The sequence below is a fragment of the Dermacentor silvarum genome, chromosome 3 (genome assembly GCF_013339745.2).
Source record: "Dermacentor silvarum isolate Dsil-2018 chromosome 3, BIME_Dsil_1.4, whole genome shotgun sequence".
Classification (NCBI taxonomy): Eukaryota; Metazoa; Arthropoda; class Arachnida; order Ixodida; family Ixodidae; genus Dermacentor; species Dermacentor silvarum.
Genome location: NC_051156.1, coordinates 117,650,037 through 117,656,036, shown reverse-complemented (window position 1 = coordinate 117,656,036; position 6,000 = coordinate 117,650,037).

Genomic DNA, 6,000 nt, shown 5'->3' with positions numbered 1-6,000 from the left:
TATATATATATATATATATATATATATAGTTGGTGACGTCACTACACTTTCATATATAAAACGGAGACCCGTCTAGCTACTCATTCCGTTCATTCTATGGATGCCATGGGTATACCACGGAAATTAGACACCAGAAGAATAGCGGGTATACAATGCTCGATCATGTGAGTTGTTGGATACAGCTTTGCTGGACATTCACGTTCGCAGGGCGGGATGGCGGCCAATTTTTTTGTGTGCTTGAGCGATCGCTAAGGCCCTGGGCCTGTGCAACGCTATCAGCTCGCTGTATCTTTGATGCGGTGTGGCGTTGTGGATCGTCCTAGTTCTGTCCATTCGCGCTTTCTTTGTTCGCGGCTCAACAGACGCATCTGGTCATCTCATTGAGTTCGCAGTGGATCACAGTGCACGGAAGACTGTGTAGGAAGTTGTGCTATCACGTGCTGTAGTTCATCCTTAAGTCAACAGTGTTTATGCTGGAATGACCTGTCGTACAGTCGATGCCGGTGGACCTGACACGAAGGCGCGTTTGCCGAGTACGCCTCGAATGGTGTGTCCGGCGCTTGGACCATTTTAACATCGGAGCTGTTCTTAGCCGACCCTTTGCCGTCTGTCCGGTGTCACGCAGGTCACGTGATCAGGAAAGGATGAGAGCCGCGCCAGGGGAGGGCCGTTCACGTGACCAGCACAGAATGAGAGGCACTCTGGAGGAGGAGGCATCCAATGAGATGGCGCACACTGGGGAGAGGAGGCGACCAATGGCAGGCCGCGCTGGGCTTGAGGAGAGGTGATAAGAGAAGGTGTTTCTGTGCGGCGCGCCCTTTCGGATAACGCGCAATGCGTAGAGCTGCTGCAGACGCCGTCTGCGTTTCCCCGCGTTCGCACCGAATGCGTTCAGTGTCGTGACTGCAGCCGATGCCTCTGGTGGCGACTCGGCCAAAGGAGTGGACACTCTTCTAGAAGCGTCAGAAGTCGCTGCCGCTTCTCGCCTCGCAACGTTTCAACATTATATACATTCCTGTTGTAGATATGTGTTCACCTGTGTTTACATAATTCCATAACGTGCAACACACGCATATGTAACGCTCGTAACACTCGGTGTAACTAATGCAGCTTCGCTGTTCGACCATCTTCACGGAGTGGAAGGGGCGGTGATGTTTTTATGGTTTCCATAGTGTACTTTGTTATGCGAAGCACAAGATAAATAGTACACCAAAAGAAATCATAAAAGTGCTTTAATAATGATCGTTGTTCATGCTGTAGTACATATTTAGCGAAAATTTTCATGTAAGTTACCCTAAAACGTATTGATGTTGCCAAGAGCTTCTTCTATTGTTTGTTTACTCTCTCTTATGAAGCGTATTAGAGCCGAGTATCATTTAGTCTGAACTGGCATAAAAATTTAATCTGCGACTGTCACTGCTCCTGTACGTAATTTCTCAGCAAGAAATCGTACATACATTTCTAGAAGTACGTTGATGTGTTGTCTTCACAGGTAACGTCTGTGCGATACGACACCCGATTGCTCTATCTGACTCATGAGCTCATTTGAGCTTGTATGCAAATTTTTCTGCGTAAAATTGTCGTCAAGACAACCGATATTTCTTGTGTGGAGTGCTTTGGGTGTTTTCGTGCATTTGACAGGTTAAATAACGATAACCGCCTGTTATGTAAGAATGAGATATTTTCTCGACCAGATGCAGCTTCATGTAGCTGGCTGTATGAGGCCTTTTCACAATTTAATGCGACGTTGTTAAATCACGTTTGCAGTTTCAGCAGTGATTACAATAAACTGAACATTTTTTATTGTTTAGGGATGTCAAGATTTCGTGAGACGGAGGCATTTCTACGCCATATACTAGCCTGTGCCAAAATTGAGCCTGAAACAGCACGACAAGGCATCTGATTTCCTTGCTTTGAAGAGGTGTGTACAGAAGGGTCACTGCCACTTATGAGTTCTAGGTTCTGCTGGTTTAATTCGTGCCTGCCATATCTCCTGAATCTTTCATGAAATTTACAAATTTCGGCTAATTTAACAAGTTTACTATTGTTGCATTTAGTTATGAGAATGAAGTTCTATGGGTGAATATGTTTTAAAGCTGTTGAAAGATTAGGTGGTATGAGATTGCGAAATTGCATGCCAAACAATTTCTAAATTGTGATGGCACTTGTGCTGCTTTATTAGTCATTCAAAATCCCTAACGAGTATACCAGAGGGGCAATTCCTTTTGATAAGTTTATTCAGATAAGTTTCTGAAGCCGGCTAAATCAACAGCAGCGAAAACACTGAAAAAAAGCACACTGGTCTAAAAACAGTGTTGTCAGTTTCTGCTGGTCCAAGTGAATAATTGCTAATGTGTATTGAACAATGGAGATGCTGAGAGCAGGGTTCAAGAAAATGCATGCTGCATTGTGTCTAGGATTTTTGCAAAATATAAAGTTCACAGGCTGGCAGGTTTGGTTTAATGTACAACACTTTTGCTTTAGATGCCATATTCATAATTTCCGGTTTCAATATATGATTCAAGTACTACTTGAACAGTGTATCTTAAAATCTGGCCTACCTTCAGTTTAATCAATTCACCTAAGTAGCCTCCTCTGAGTTAAATATAACTGGGAGCTGGGGTAGATACGCATGATATGCTTGTTACTGACTGTAGTGACATACTTTTTAGGAACTGTGTTTTGAGGCACACTTATCCTTTTATATCTTGTTATGAGTTGCCCGACAAAAGCAGAAGGGCATTGCTTAACTATGTTACTGCACTTAATTCTTAAGGTACGTGCCTGCACAGATTTTGTGTTCCTAGTTATGTTTCTCTAAGTAGTCGAAATGCATGTGTTACACTTTTTTTCTCTTTTTTTGGGGTTGTTTATTGATTCCCATTGCTAAAGGTACGTCGGAACAAAAAGCCAGAAAAGGTGGCTTGAAAGTGTTCGAAGCCTCAAGTCAACATTCAATCTTCTAAAACACTATCAGCACGGAGACGTTTCTACTCGCTTTGTTTTTATAAGCCAGCTGCCAAATCGCAGTGTGAAAGAGTATTTCTTTCTTTCTTTTTCTTTTGTTTGACTTGTTTTATTGTATGTTTTGTTTTTTGGTTCACAATGTTCTTCCTACTGCCTCGCGCAATACACCAACTAGAGCCTGTGAGGTACGTCTATAAATGAATAAGTAAATTCCTGAAGCTTGCAACAAACCAATGAAGCATAACATTTAAATGTAGCCAGTTCATTATACGTCCCTAGTGCAGCATTGCATCAAGCTTGAAGCTGATCTATGATGTCACATAAATTGCACGGTTGATAATGTGGTATCACAAATTGCTGGTGACGCATGTCGGCCAGGATGGCACAGTGGTCGCAGCTGAGAGTGTAACCGAAAGCTCGGTATGCTTTGTTCTGACGCATATGACATGGGAGATAACACTGGAACTCTGCTATTGCTTCTTTTATAGTGGGGACCATCTCTTTCATCTTCTTATTTTTCTGTCAACTTACTAATATGCAGAAATTCTACAGTCTAGGCTATGATGTGGACTGCTGAACTTGGATGACGTGCGTTTCAATAGTTAGTGGTAGACTCGAACCCAACCTTGACCTTGCGTGTATTTTAAAGTGGTCAATCTGAAACATGCAATTGTCTGAGATTCTCAGGGAATCAAAGTTTTTGTTTTGAATAATGAATAGGCTGCTCCCAGAAAGAGTACCAGAAACAAATACTTTCTCACCTAACAAAAATGTCATAGGCACACCGCGCTCAAGCCATGCTTTCTTACAATAATTCGATCATGGTGTGCTATATGGACAGCTACACGCTATTAGGTGCGGCAAACAAAAGTCGTTATGCAGTTTAATTTCACTCTTAAAATGTGTGTGGCTACCTAACGTTTAGCCTGAGTCCTTTTGGCATAGATATATTTAGTGCAAAGGGAGCGCATTTCATTAGAAAACGTTTTGTAAAACTACACACAATGAATAAGCACTTGTGAATATTTTCAGGTAGTATCAAAATGTGAGCCCCACTCAAAGTGTCACTTTATTTTAGTTTTTTTTTTATTTTGGTAGGACGCAAATTTTCTCTTAAGCCTGTGCAGATACTTCACACTAGGGGAATCCCATTCATTTCTCCCTTTACAGTGACTGTTATTCAGTTTGATGTTGCATGGCATACAAAGGTACTTTAAGCAAAGCCAAAAGATTAGTGGTTGGAATGTGTGCAAAATGAATCTTTGCACATACCTCACTGAATAAACTTACGGATTTGGCTTTAAATAGGCACTGAAGATAAACACTGAATCACTTGAGACACATCAAGTGTTCTTTTTTTGCGCTCGTTTTGTGATGAGATGTTATTTACTCCAAAAGAAAATGAAGGTCAAAGTTGCATTTTCTGCCAACTTTTGCGCCGAAACTTCACCGCTGGTACGTCGGGGCAAATCATGCATTCCGGAGTATTTTCTTGTATTTTTGCTAATGCGGCACAGTACAGTTGCTCAAGAATTGCTACTTGACTCTTCTAGTACGCAATATAGTCAAAATTTGCCAAAAACAAATTAACGAGGCGCAAGCAGGCAGCGAGCAGGCGCGGGAACATTATTGTGCTTTCACGACCTGCATTTCGTTCTTGTATATTGTCTGGCTTATCAAGCCTCCTCTTTTGGTAACTGCGGTTTTTGTCTGGTGTTGGGGAAGAGTAATATAATAATGCAGCTCAAATAGTTAGTTTTTTTTCTTTAGGGTCCCCTTAAACTTTCGTCTCAATGATGCGGCATGAGGCAACGCTGCCCTAAAGTTATCTTCGATGTGTGTAGTTTGTGTTGCCATGTAATCACCAGTATTGTCTTTGAGGTGCTCAGAGATGTCACCTGCACCTGCTCCTCGTTTCCAAGTCCCTGAGAAGCCATAAAAACGATCTGTTTGTAATATCCTGCAATAAATATGTCATACTGTATTCACTGGAGCTCTGTTAATCGATTGCAGTAGAAAAGTACTGTCGTCTCCAAAATATATACAGTTTGTCAGAAATTTGCCCGCGATTCTTTTTACCTCAAGAATCACGGAAATATTGATTTACCATGGTGACTGTGGCAGATTTAAATAAAGCCCAATCTCTGTAGCTGACTGTATGCATATAGTTTACAGAAAAATTAACCTGGTTATCAACGATGCCACTTTTTCACAATACTGCATAACCACCAGTTCGTCGAAATAATCTAATAAATGTAACTATATTTTCTTTAAAACCAAACTGTTGTCTTGCCCAGCAAGTTGGGTAAGCTTTTCAGCGCAGTGGCAGGCTTAGGATATTGGTTGAAAATAAAGTTGCTTAAAGATGCGCGGCATCAGAGGGCACGTTTCCTTTGCTTTAACTATTTTAGCATTACCTGGTCTCTATGTACCTTTCCATGCTATTCACAGCTCGCACTTACCAAAGACATAAATGAGAGGCAGATGGTGGCATTCACAGAGCAACATTCCAAGGAACTAAGGGACACACAGAGTGCGAAGCAGGACAGTTCTTTTTCACTGTCTGTGGCTTATTCTTTTGGCCTGTGTGCGCTATGAAAACCATACAAATTAACTGTTACCAACTTGCCCAAGCTTCAGCTCTTGCACTTGGTGTTTTGTCTACAAATGCCCATATGTCAGTAGAAGTGTTGGTGGTATTTGTATAAAAAATAGATGCTTACTTGATTCCCGAACTGTTTGATTTGTTCTACACATGGTACTGAACTTGCCAGTGTTACTTTAAAGGTTAAATTGGGTAGGAAGCTATTGTGGTATTTTTTATGGTGCCCTTGTGATTTCAGCTTGTGCAGATGCTTAAAGCTTGTATTCTGTTGACAAAAATGGGCTCAAGTCATAGGAGGATACTTGTCAAAGTGTAATGAAAGCCTCCTCATAGACATGCCGAGTTGTGCTCCTGGGACACTTATTGGTTAGCCCTATTAGGTAATGATGTTAGGCTTATGGGTGCTTTAACACTGCAATGCCTGCAGG